The following is a 14,023-nucleotide window of genomic DNA, read 5'->3' as shown; positions in this document are numbered from 1 at the left end:
ATAGTCACACACAGAGAGAGAGAGAGGCAGAGACACAGGCAGAGGGAGAAGCAGGCTCCATGCACCGGGAGCCCCACGTGGGATTTGATCCCAGGTCTCCAGGATCGCGCCCTGGGCCAAAGGCAGGCGCCAAACCGCTGTGCCACCCAGGGATCCCTTTACACTCTATTTAAAAATTAACTTGAAATACATTAAAGGGGACACATGGGTGGCTCACCTGGTTAAGCATCTTTGGCTTAGATCATAATGCCAGGGTCCTAGGATCAAGCCCCATCAGGCTCCCTGCTTCCCTGCTTGATGGGGAATCTGCTTCTCCTTCTGCCTCTGCTCCTCCCCCCACTCATGCTCTCTCTCTCTCACTTCTCTCTCAAATAAATAAAAAGGAAAAAAAGAAATGCATCAAAGACCTAAATGTAAGAGCAAAACCTATAAAGTCCTTAGGAAAAAAACTTTGGATAAGGTACTGGTCTCTTAGCTATGACTGAACAGAAACAAAATTTTAAAAATAAGCTAGGCATCATCAAAATTAAATACATCTATCCCTCAAAGAAAATCAACAAGAAAGTGAAAATAAAATGCACACAATGTGAGGAAATTTTTACAAATAATGTATCTGATAAAAGACGTATCTAGAATCTATAAAGAACTATTATACCACAATAATGAAAAGATAACCCAAACTTTTAAAAAATGGACAATGGAGCTGAGTAGACAGTTCTCCAAAGAAGATATTCAAATGGCAATAAGTACATGAAAGGATGCTCAACATCATTATCCATTGGAAAAATGCAAATCAGGGCAGCCTGGGCGGCTCAGCGGTTTAGCACCTGCCTTTGGCCCAGAGCCTGATCCTGGAGTCCCAGGATCAAATCCCACGTCGGGCTCCCTGCATGGATCCTGCTTCTCCCTCTCCCTGTGTCTCTGCCTCTCTCTGACAAGAATAAATAAATAAAATCTTTAAAGAAAGAAAGAAAAATGCAAATCAAAACCACAATGAGGGGACACCTGGTTGGCTCAGTCAGGTAAGCATCTGACTCTGTTTTGGGTTCAAGTTGATGATCTTAGAGTGGTGAGATTGAGCCCTGCATCAGGCCCTCCCCCTCACTCTCTCAAATAAATACACACACACACACACACACACACACACACACACAATAAGGCAACACTATATGCCCATGAGGATGGCTATAATCAAGACGATGGTAATAGCAAGTGTTAGTGAGGATATGGAAAAATTGGAACCCTTATACATTGCTGATGGGAATTAAAATGTTGGGAAACTGTGGAAAGTGTTTGGTAGTTCTTTAAAAACTTAAACATAGACCTACCCAGTTGACCCAGAAATTTTCCTCTCAGATATCTCTCCAGGAGCATTGAAAATATATGTCCACATCAAAACTCGTTCACATGTTCACAGCAATTTTCCTAACAGCCAAACAGTGACGACAATCCAAATGTCGACAAATGACCAAGGATAAACAAAATGTGGTGGATACATACCATGGAATGTTATTCAGCCGTAGGAATGAAGTACTGACATATGGTGCAACATGATGAATCTCAAGAATGGCATGCTAAATAAAAGAAGCCAGACACAAAAGGCCACTGACTATATGATTTCATTTATATGAAGTGTCCAGAAGAAGAAAGTCCACAGAGACAGAAGTTGATTAATGGTTACCAGGGGCTTGGATAAGAGCTGAATGGGGAGTTCAGGATTTCTTTTTGGGCTTATAAAAATATTGTGGAATTAGATGTATTGATGTTTGCACACCTTGTGAATATACGAAAATCCACTGAATTGTACATCAATGTTGAAATAGTGAATTTAATGGTATGTGAATTAGACTTCAATAGTAAAAAGAATAGTGCAGACCAACATCTCCCACAAACATAGATAGAAAAATCCTAAAGGAAATATTAACCAATTGAATCCAATAAGATGTAATTAGGATAATATATTACAAGCATGTGGGGCTTATTTGAAAAGCAATGTAATGCACCATATTAACAGAATAAAGAATAAAAACCATCCAATCATCCCAACTGGTTCCAAGAAAGTATTTAACAATATTCAGTGCCAATTCACAATGAAAATTCTTTTTTTTTTTTTTTTTTTTTTTTTTACGGTGAAAATTCTTAGTAAACCAGGAGTGAGAGGGGACAACAAACATTTGTCATCTCGCAGTTCCTGGGGTCAGGAATCTGGGTGTGGCTTTACTGAGCACCTATGGCTCAAGAGCTCTCATAAGAGTACTCTTAAGACGGTCAGCTGGGGCTTCAGTCTGTTCTGAAGATGCCACTGGAAGAGCAGACACTTTCAAGGTCGCTCATGTAGCTATTGACAGGGTTCAGTTCATCATGGGCTTTTGGAAAGAGGACTTCAGGTCTTCACTGTTGGCTGGAAGCCACCCTTATGCCATATGGGCCTCTCCATGGGACAGCTCCCGGCATGGCATGTGGCTTCCCTCAGGGCAAACCAGCAAGAAAGAGTGAACCCAGAGATGAAAAGCAGTCTTTTTAGGACCTAAACTTTAAAGTGACATCTCATCCCTTCTGCATGGTCTGTGCATTAGAAGCAAGTCAATAAGCCCACTCAAGGAGGTTGCACAAGGGTGTTATTAAAAGTAAGGATCTTTGGAAACCATCATAGAGACTGCCTACTACAAAGGTACCTATAGAAAAAATGACAGCTAACAGCATTAATATTATATTTAATAGTGAGATATTGAAAGCTTTCTTCCCTAAGACAGAGAACAAGCAGAGGATAGATACTGTCATTAGTACCACTCAGCCCTGCACTGGGGATCTTTTTTAGCACATAAAGCTAAATAAAAAGTCCATGAAGATCAGTCAGAAAGAAATAGGACAGTCTCTCTTCTGATGACAGGATTGTTTATGTGGTGAATTATAAGGAATATAAACCCCCAAGACTACACTACTAGAACTAATGGGAATTCTGAAAGATCACAGGATAAAAGTCAAAACACAAATATTACTTGCATTGCATATCCTGGTTCCAAACAATGAAAAATGGTATTTAAAACACAACATCATTTACAGTTGCATCATAAAACACAATATATTTAGGAATAAATTGAACAAAAGATGTGTAAGATCAGCAATACATTTTGTAAAAAGATCTAGAAGAACCCTACCCTGAAGACTACAGGATAGGAGAGAAATTAAAGGTGGCTTTAAAAAAATTAAGTCAGGCAAAGAAAGACAAATATCATATGATCTCACTTATATGAAGAATCTAAAAAAAAAGAAAGAAAAAAAGAAAAGTCTGGTCTCATGGATATAGAGAACAGAATATTGGTTGCCTGAGGTTGCAGCATGGGAAGGGTGAAATGGGTCAAGGTGAAATGGTCAAATGCCAGGAGATACAAATTTCTAGCTATAAAATATTAAGTCCTGGAGATACAATGTACAGCATGGTAACTATAGTTCAGAATACTGTATTGCATATTTGAAAGTAACTAGGAGAGCAGATCTTGAAAGTTCCCACCCTGAGAAAAAATTGTAATTATAGATTGTGATAAATTAACATAACTGGATTTATTATGATCATTTTGCAATATACACAGATGTCAAATCATTAGGTTGTATGCCTGAAACTAATATAATGTTATATCAATTATACCGCAAAAAATTTTTAATTAAGATAGCATAGCAATGGCATAATGATCATCAAATCAATGGAATAGAATGGATAACCCAGAAATAGATAATCACATATACAATTTTTGACAAAAGACCCAAGGCAGTTCAAATGAAAAAGGAAAGTCTTCTCTCAAATCAGTACCAGATGATGATGATAATGATGCTAGAACTGAATAATGATAGAATGGAAATTAACTTTGACTCTTACATCATCTCCTATTTTCAAATATTCATTTGAAATAGATAATAGGGTCAAGCTTTATAATCCCTTTATCGGTATTCAATTATTCCAGCTCCTCTGTCTCCCCAATGCTGGGTGTCGTCAGTCTTTTTCATTTTTACCTATTTTAGTGTCTAGTGGGGAGAGAAACAAGCAGAGCCCATATATGTTGCTGGTGGCAGTATAAAATAGCAAAATGACTTTGAAATTTTTTTTACTTTTCCTTAAACTGCTAAACATAGATTTATTTATAACCAGTAGCTCTATTCTTCCTCTTCCAAAAGACTAAAAATGTACATCCACAAAAATCTCTCATGCAAGAATGTTTGTAACACATTCATTTATAAAAAGCCCCAAACTTTAAGAACCCAACAGCTTCTTCAACAAGAAAATTAATAAACTGTGGTATTTTTATACAATGGAAATGCTATTCAACAATTTAAAAAGTGAACTAGTAGTAACTCACACAGCAGCTCGGGTAAATCGTAAAACATTATGCCGAGTGAAAGAAACCAGACACAAATGAGTATACACTGTGTGATTTCATTTGTATGAAACTCAAGAACATGCAACCCTAATCTATGGTTGTAGTAATAAGAATAGTTGCCTATCAGAGGTAGGAATGACCCCAAGGGGACATGAGGGAACTTTCTGGGGTGATGAAAATATTCTATGTTTTGACTGTGGCGTTGGTTACACAAGAGTATACATTTGTCAAAATTTCATCAGTTTACACACTTGAGTTATGTGCATTTCACTGTAGGTATCTTCTACCTGGAACTTAAAAAAGATCATTCTGGCTGCTGTGTGGTGAATGGACAGTTAAGAGAGCAGGAAGGTGAGGGCGAGGGCAGCTGGCAGTCTCTAGGGGTATCCCAGGAACAGATGTGAGTGATGTGGATGAACGTGGCTGCAGCCAGCCCGAGACAGATATGGAACAACAGTCACCCCGAGCACATCTTCCCTCATGGTGGCAGCCTTCATCTGTCTCCTCGCAATCTCATATGCTGGCTCCGTTACGTCAATTCCACATTGTTATTGAAAACTCACTCCATGCCACGTACCTAATCATTTCCCTGCTTTCCATGGGTTGGAGTTCTGCCTGCATTGTAAACCAGCCTCTCTGCCACTTACTAGTTGTGCAATCTTGGGCAAGTTAAGGAACCTTTTGAGTCTCAGTACCCTTTTTCTGTAAATGAGGAACAAGTGTACCTATCCTGAAGGCTTACTATGGGTATTAATTTTAGATGAAATACATGCTTATCCTTAGGTTTAAATTGGGCAAGAATGGCAAAGTGCCAACTCCATCACCTGGCACATAGTATGTAGTGAAGAAATGACACAACTTCTCCTTTCCTAAACTTTCTAACTAGATGTGAGCTCCCCAAGGCAGGAGCATACCTCCTACTCTGGTCTCTGCAAAGATGCAGTAGATGACCATAACAAGAGATATGCTGCAGATATGTGCTTTCTTTCTGGCCCAAAGTACCAGGGAATAAGGTGCTTTGTGGAATGGGTTCTGGTGCAGATTTGCTCACCTGGGCAACACAGACGAAACCCACAAGATTTTAGAGAACATTAGTTTGCCCTAATTAGAACACAACAAAAGTCAAAATTTCAAATGAAACTCAGATCTTTGGAAGTTTAGTTGTGGTTGGGAAGTTTTTGGGGAAAAAATGGTTCTAAATAAAAATTAATGAAAAAGGCTTACTTAAAAAAAGTTAATAAAGAATGTGGACTTAACTAGTGCTTTATGAAGAAATATAATGATGTACTGAAAGCAAAACCAAACAACAACAACAACAAAAAAAACACAAAGCCTCAAAACAAAACAAAAAAGCCAACCACATATGGATTAGATTCTCCTGAAAATACATCAAGTTTTAAAATGTAAGGTATTGGTGCTCAGAAAAATGTGGAGGCTTTGTTCAACTCAAAACACAAATCATTTTCTGAGTTTATTAAAAAGATTCGTGTATTTGTGATGAGCCAGGGGCATTCCCTATGTGTTGGTCAAGTGATGTCAGACTATCAGTCCTCAAAAATCAATCAATGCTACAAAATCAAGCACATCTGGCTGGATACAACGTAGACATTTTATGGAAACACTAGATTTGAGGGAGAGATGGAATGGGAATCTAAGCTAACTCATCAGATGGGCTTCCATTGGCTTTTGAGGGAAGGAGAGATATGGCATCCAGTAAAAGACCTACACTTTACTCTCTATGGAAACACAACTAGTTGATAACACAAAGATGTTTTATGGTATAATAAAGAAAACAGGGGTTCCCCGGGTGGGGCCCAGTCAGTTAAGAATCTGACTCCAGCTCAGATCATGATCCCAGCGTCCTTGGGCTTCCTGCTCAGTGGGGAGCCTGCTTCTCACCCCCCCCCCATACTCTCTCTCAAATAAATAAAATCTTTAAAAAAAAAAAAAGAAAACAGGAGAGAACATTTTGGAAGTTAGATAAGCAGTAACCAAGTTAGTGGATCTGAAAAACAGAGTTGTAAGTCAACAGTAATGAAAACCAAAAGTCAAGCACTCAGGAATTGGCAGCAACATTACCTCTGGAAGTGGGGGTGAGTGTCCATTTTTTGAAAGGAGGATTGATTCATAATCTGTGTAAGAAACCCCCAAGACTTCAGATGTCCATCTCCACTGTAGGTAGCCAGGTGACATCCTTGTCACCATTCTAGCAGAAGACTTAAAAACAAAAGAATTGTTCAGGACAGGATGAAACAGTCTTGAGATCACCAAGCATAGCTAAAGGCAACAGTATCAGAATGAAACAGAAATATTAAGTGAAATTCCACAAAGTGCTGTGAAGTGAATTGTGTCCCCCTCAAATTCACACGTTGAAGCCCCAACCCCCAATGTGACTGTATTTGGAGACAAGGAACTGTGAGGACATAATTAAGGCTAAATGAGGTCATGAGGTGGGAGTTCTAGTCCAATAGGACTGGCATCCACAGGAGAGGAAAAGAAAAATAGCAGAGCGTTTGCTTTCTCCATATATATGGAAGGAAGACCATGTGAAGACATAGGAAGAAGGCAGTCTTCTGAAAGCCTCCCCATAAACTAACTCTGCTCATACCTTGATCCTGGACCTCCAGCCTCCCTCCACAATTGTGAGCAAATTAATTCCTGCTGCTTAACCCATCCAGTCTGTGGTGTTTCACCGTAACAGCCTGAGCATCCTAGAGATACATATACCTAGTAAGGAGACTGTTAGCCTTCTTCACCTCTTAAGCTCCCAGAATGCTGGTAGCTAAACATACACCCTCCAGGCAAGAGACTGAAGACAATTTCTCTAAGCAATCAGATTAGTCTAAGAGAAAAGTCCAAAAGATACCAACATTGAGAATTCCCTATAAAAATAGCACAGCTAGGTTTATGCAACGTGAAATTCATAGTTGTTTTTTTTTAAGATTTTGTTTATTTATTTATGAGAGACAGAGGGAGGGAGGAGACAGACAGACAGACAGACAGACACAGGCAGAGGGAGAAGCAGGCTCCATGCAGGGAGCCTGACATGGGACTCGATCCCAGGTCTCCAGGATCAAACCCTGAGCCAAAGGCAACGCTAAAACGCTAAGCCACCTGCACTGCTTGAAATTCATAGTTTAGGGATCCCTGGGTGGCGCAGCAGTTTGGCGCCTACCTTTGGCCCAGGGCGCGATCCTGGAGATAGTTTAAATAGCCCCACCTAAGCATCTAGAGTTTTCAAATCAGCTTTTTAATTACCTCTATCCATAAATGTAAGCAGATAATCAAGAACCACCAGGAATGTGTAGTGATTATGTAGTATGAAATAGAGACCAAAACACATAGGGAAGGAGGAGAATAACTGCCTGTAACTAATAATATTCTCAGAGAAGATATTACATCTATGAAGCAGGAACAAGATGCTTCCCTAAGATGGAATGTTCAGAAAAGAACAACAAATGAGCCTTCGGAAATTTCTTTAAAATGATGGCAGATATAAAATGCATAAAAACTTCAAAATCCAAGTTACAGAAATGACAGAGGAGACAAAAAGGTAGGAAAAGGGAATAAAAATAAGAATACTGAGGAAACAGTTTAGGGGGTCCACTATCTAAGCAGCAGGAGTTCTAAAGAGGGGATGGGAATTACACAGGAAATAGTGAAGGAAATAACTTTCACAAGTAATAACTAGAATTGAAGGATATGAGCTTCAAGATAGAGGAAATTCCCCTCAGTGACCTCCATAATGAGTAAAAATACATCTACACCAAGGAACTGGATCATAATATTTCTAAACGACAGGAACAAAGAAAAGTGCCCATTATGGAGGAGGGAGGGAGGCTGACTGATTCATATCATGGTCTTCTTAGTAGAAATGGGAGCTTACAGGCAGTGGTGCAAGACCATAATAGTTCTGAGAGATAATTGCTTCCAACCAGAATTCTATACCTAGCCAAACTATCAACTAAACATGAGGCTAGAATAAAGGCATTTTCAGGCACTTAAGGTCACACAAATATAACCGATCACTTCCTTGTAAATTCGTGGGGGGGGGGGAATGTACTCTGCCAAAATGAGGAATTAACCCAAGAAAGAAGAGGATCCAGGAAATAGAAGATCCATCAGAAAAAGAACACCAAAAGGATCACCAAGATATGAGTGAACAAACCCCAAACAGATGCTGTAGAGCAGATCTGGAAGGCACCCAACCCAGTTCAGAAGGTTGGATGAGTTTTCTCCTCAAGAAGATGACATTAATAGGATAGGGATTGTGAAAACAGCTTTGAGACTAATCTTATTCAACTGGAGGATTGGTGCTGATTTAGTGACATAAAACAAAACATTGGGCAGAGAAAAAAAAAAAAGATAATTCACTCCAGAGAGGAAATGTTGATAAGAGAGGAAAAAATGCAAGTCATTGCAGCTCAGGAATTGTATTTTCAGGGTAAAAATCATTTAATCACTGAATACTGAATAATAAAATTATGCTATAACTATTTTGGAAAGATGGGAGATGGGACATGTGGGTAGTGATGAAAAAGAGTTGAATCCTCATCTTCCATAGCAAGAAGCCAAAGGACAATGCCAAAAATGAAAAATTCAAGTAACATAAATATAAGCGCATTATTTATAGATACAGAGGTAATTATCATAAGAACCAGCTAAATTACTAAAAGTAGTTGCCCCTGGAAAGCAGAAAATGCAGGGGAAGGACAAATTCAGGATAGATGTGTGTGGGTGTGTGTATGTCTGTGTGTGTGGGTATGTTTGCAACTAGAACTATTTGACTCCCTCAACTATGGGCAAATCTAACTTTTATTTTAAAATAAAATTTAAAGCAAAAAATGAACAACAAAAAAAAAACTCTAAATGGAAAAAAACAAGGAGGAGGAAAAAGTAAGAGAAAGAAGAAAAAGACAGGGGTGTTTTGATTTCCGAGGGGTCATTACAGGGCCACAGGTCATCTGTGCTACTGCTTCTTCCCAAGGCCCCCACTTCTCTGACTCCTTCCTGGCAGGAACCCCTTCTAGCTACCAAGGATCTAAGAACAGAGCATAGCATGCACCCCAAATTCCACACACACAAAAGCTGTCCTCATGGCCCATCCAGGACATACACAGATTCACTAAGACTCATTTTCTTACATACACAGATTCACTAAGACTCCACCCAGGAGCACCTGCCTGTGTACTCTGTCTCTGGGAGAACACTTGCTAACCAGCACAGGAGTGAGGTTGGTTCTAAGGGTGCATTAAGAACCCCAGGCCTTGCCCCATGGGCTTTTGTCTCCCTATTTCTATAGGGAGACTAGGACACAAGACCAGACTACCAACTCTTTAAGCACCTGGACAGGACAGGGCTCCCCAGCCCACCAGCTAACTCTGACCCCACCCCTGAAAGCTCAGGGGTGAGCTTTTGCTTCACTTCAATCAAAGCAAAACAGGACCCTGGTTTAGCCTTGAACCATTCACACAGTGACCATGCTGGAAAGCCACTTCTTGGACAGTTAGTAGGATTTCAGGAGAAACACATTTTAATAATCCAAACACACACACCCCCACACACAACTTAGAAACAAGATTTCATCTCTTAGCTACAAATGTTTTAACTACAAAGAAGTAGCTTCAATTGCTTTTTCTCCGCCTTTAAAATGATAAAAGTATTCATGCAAATAATTTAAAACTTCTGACAGTCCGAAAAGGGAGGATCAAGAGTCAGTCTCCCACCCTTTTCCAGCTCCTAGGAGCTTTAACGAAAATCAAATCACTGTGAAAAGTTTCTGATGTATTCCTTGGGATATACTTCTATACACATAAGCATGTGCATTGGCATATACCTTGTATTTTAACCAAATAAGAATACTCTGTGCCTACTGCTCTGCACTCTCCTCATTCTGTACTCACTTAACGGGTCTGGGGTGATATATGAAGGTCTCCAAAATATGGTAGAGAAACACCATGCTCTAACAGCTGCAGGGGATTCCATTACACAGCTGTACCTTAACCAGTCCTCTATTGGGGGATGTATAGTTGTTTTTTCTCTATAATAAAAGGGGATGTAAACAATGTGTTCAAATGCAGATGACTGCATTCATTTATACACATACCAGTAAGATAAATCCCTGTATGTGGGATTGCTAAGGCAAAAGGCTGGTGCGTTTGTAACACATTTCCCAAACTGTCATCCATGGGTCTTACACCAGTCCCCACTCAGCCCACCATGTGGGACTGTGCCTCTTCCCCACACCCTGTCCAACAAAAGGTATCAGCAAATGCATAAGCCTTCACCAGCCTGTAGGGTGAATATTATATCTTGCTGTGTTAATGGACATTTTAAAAAATCTAAGTAAGATGGGGCTTCTATTTGCTTTCTGTATCTCCTGTCCTGTGGACAGCTTGCCTGGGTCTTTGTCTTTCCATCAGGTTTTCTGCTTTCTTTCTGATCAACTGTTCAAGGTCAGTTATATGGAAAAGAAATCAGTTAACTTTGAACCAGAATTATGCGCCTGGTTTCTCTAATGGTACCTGATGTTAAATCCTATCATCAACTAGAAAGAGAGGTGAATCCTTCCAGGATGTCTTGTGAGCACCTAACAAGCAGGAAGAGAGATAAGAACAGCAGTGGTCCTAACAGGTAGGCACTCTGAGAGCTGCCAAGTGCCACTGCTGAGCACTCTTCATACACCATCTCATTTTGTCCTTCCCATAATCTTTTGAGGAAACTCCATTAGTATCCCCATTTTACAGACAAAGAACAAGTGCAGAGAGGTCAAGTCCCTTGCCTAGGCTCTCAGAGCCAGGAAACAGGAGAGATGGGATATGTACCCTGGTTGTCTGACCCAGAGACCCAGTTACTAACCACTCTGCCACACCATCTACTATTTGATTCCCAGGACCTGGCACAGAGTGGGGACCAAGGATCAGGTTGGTCACCCCAGACCATATGCATCTTGATGCCATTGTGGAAATATAAACCACCAGTGTAGCACGTTGGCAGGAGCTGACTGTCCTGTTCTTTCTTCATTGGGTTCTCTGTGTCTAGAAAGGCCCCTGGCACAAAGTAGGACTTAGGAAATGGTGGCTGAGTAAATAAATGAATGAACAAACATCTTCTCACTTGATTATGAGCTCCTTGGGGGCAAAAACCATGGCTGGCTTGTCTTCCCAGGGCCTGGCTCAATGCCTTTCATGGGAAGAATGAAGAACACTCAAAAAAATGTGTGCAAGCCTCACTACTATTTGGGATGGTGCTCCCCCTATAAATTCAACTCCTAGTCAGGTTGGAGCAACACTATCAATCCTGGGAAATCTTCTTGGACAGTATTTGACTGTCATTTGGGAAGACCCATGTAAGATAGGAGAAGGCCAGGGAGGCAGGCCAGGAAGACAAGGGTGGCCTACCCACTCCTGGGCCAAGAAGCTGGCCCCCTTCTTCCACCCTTGCTTTAATGCTCTGGCTATTGGTGTTTCTCAGTCAGGAGCTAATAGCAGCCCACAGCTCCAGCAGTTACTCCGCAGATGAGTATAAACCTAGCTTTCTATCTTCATTAATTTATCTGGTCTTTGAAACAACCACACATCACGTGTAGTAGTATCCCCAGAGATAAGGGAAGGCACAGAGATGTTAAGATGCTCAAGGCCACAGAGCAGAGCCAGGATTTTAACTCCCAAAGACCATCAGACCCTTCTGCCTAGGAGTAATACTATTCCTATCTGGGGCTACCTTCCAACTCATGCTCATTTTCCCAGACCCAGCTTCCTGCTTTCCACCCCAGGCAAGAGCTCCCAGCTCCCAGACTTCCCTCCCTTACCTCTCATCCCTTATCCGGCTCTGCCTTTGCTCTTGCTCCATTAGCCATAGCAACAAGTGCTTGTCTTGTTTTTCAGCTCCTTAGGGTGTGAGCATGGATTCCCCACACAGTCCTGCCTTCCAAGGCTTCCTCCATTCTGTTCCCAGCACTGAGCAGCAGGCAATGGGCCCCTGGAGCCCTCCAGACTAGGGAAGAACTGTCCCCGGGGGCCCAGCAGGCGTCCTTTGAGTCCACCTGTCACAAGCCGGGCTGACAGACACAGCTTGTACGCAGGCAACCTCTTAAGGTGAGGGAAGGAAAGTCAGGCCACAGGTGAGCTGGACCTGATTCCCATCCATCTAAGGGCAGAGGGCCAAGACAGGTACTTTCGCCAGCTCTATAACCAGCACTTACGAGGCTCTAGAGTCAGACATGGGTTCAAATACACTCTGTGTGGACACTAGACAAATTTGTCAAACTCTCTGAAGCTAGATTTCCTCAGCTGTAAAACAGGGATGATGGTAATACCCATTTCACAATACACAGGCTTGGGGGAGGATTAAACTGGTTGGCAAGACCCCTCCTATTTTCTGAACCAGTGCTGTACTCAGAACTGGGCAAGTACTCTCATTAGCACCTGCATTATAGATCCAGCACCTGGAAAGCCCTGAGAAACCCTTTCTCCAGGAGCTGCCCCCCTGCTGCCCCCAGCCGTGCTCAGACTCCTCCCTTCATTCTAATCCTATGATCCCTCACAAGACATGTCCCAAGTTCTAGTCTCCAGCCAAGCTTATCTATAGGGGCAAGATGATGACCCTGAATCTAAGGATGCCCAAGCACCCCCAGGCTTGAGGTCCCCACTGCTCCCAGCCCCAAGTGGGTTCCTTGGCCCGGCAGGGAAGGGGAATCCTTGGAAGAGGAGCTGCGAAAGGTAAAATGGGCCCTCACCCCAGGATTTTTCTCACCATCTGTCTTGCTTGGCGTGGATGGGGCCTCACCCATCAGGAGTGAGACCAGCTCCTTCCTTCCCAGCCAGCCAGCCATCCCTCACCCACCCTTTCTCTCCCTCTTTCTCAGCTAGCCAGTCACACCACAGGGCTTGCTCTTAATTAGCCTAACAAAACTCAGTCACCAGGGGAAGTCCTTGAAGTTGAGGATTTCAACAAAACTAAACCACTAAATCCCGTGGCCGCCAGCCTGTCTTCACAGCTTCTCTGGCTCTGGCAGAAATCACACTCCCATGCAGAAACCACAGCCCCAGCAGCTTCAGTGTCCAACTCCCCCCACCCCAATCCCATCTTGGGCCACCTTATCAAGGCAGGCCCGGCCCATCCTTTATCTGCCTGCCATCTCTAAGTGCTTCCATCCCCCTGACAGGCCCCATAAAAGCTGGTAAAAGATGTGGCTGCCCCGCTCCTGACATGGCTGACTTCAAAGGCAGCGAATTAGGTGGGGCTGCTCTGGATGCCTTACTGAGTGAAGGGCAAAGCTCAGTGCTCCTGGGATGACCCTGTTGGTCTGGGGAATCATTCCGAGAGCCCAGACCCTGTCAATAAATACACAAGAGTGGTGAGGGCACAGGGTGTGGGGGCAAGTGTCCCCAGTTCAAGTCCCAGCTTGGTCACTTGGTAACTGGGCAGGTGGCTTGCCTTGTTCTCAGCATCTTCTGTGACAAAAGGGGATCATGAGATTTGCCTGCCTGTCTAGTCCTACAGTGTTTCTGGGACAGGCTTGACATGTGAAAAGGACTCCCTTCTGTATGGAGATGGTTGCTCCTTGGGGCCCCGGTGAGCCATCCTCACAGGGCCCTGGGGAGCAGTGACAACTGAATTTGGCAGATGACCCTGAAGAAAAAGCAGTA

The 14,023-nt window shown here is 42.3% G+C and overlaps 1 long non-coding RNA gene across 8 annotated transcripts in view; it reads right to left on the bottom strand.

Moving 5' to 3' along the window:
• The window catches only part of LOC119876800, a 300,097-nt gene that overhangs the window by 54,077 nt on the left and 231,997 nt on the right, over nucleotides 1–14,023 (bottom strand). For 2 of the 8 annotated variants that reach the window (XR_005366693.1, XR_005366699.1), the window contains exon 1: nucleotides 13,128–13,225. The exons of 4 other annotated variants lie outside the window; for them this stretch is intronic. This is a non-coding gene — a long non-coding RNA (uncharacterized LOC119876800). Of the gene's footprint in view, nucleotides 1–6,452; nucleotides 6,744–13,127; nucleotides 13,226–14,023 lie in introns of those variants that run through there. 2 more of the 8 variants (XR_005366694.1, XR_005366700.1) reach the window with 1 other exon arrangement.

Source organism: Canis lupus, chromosome 11 (assembly GCF_011100685.1).
Source record: "Canis lupus familiaris isolate Mischka breed German Shepherd chromosome 11, alternate assembly UU_Cfam_GSD_1.0, whole genome shotgun sequence".
NCBI lineage: Eukaryota > Metazoa > Chordata > Mammalia > Carnivora > Canidae > Canis > Canis lupus.
This window is presented reverse-complemented; position numbering and strand designations above follow the sequence as displayed.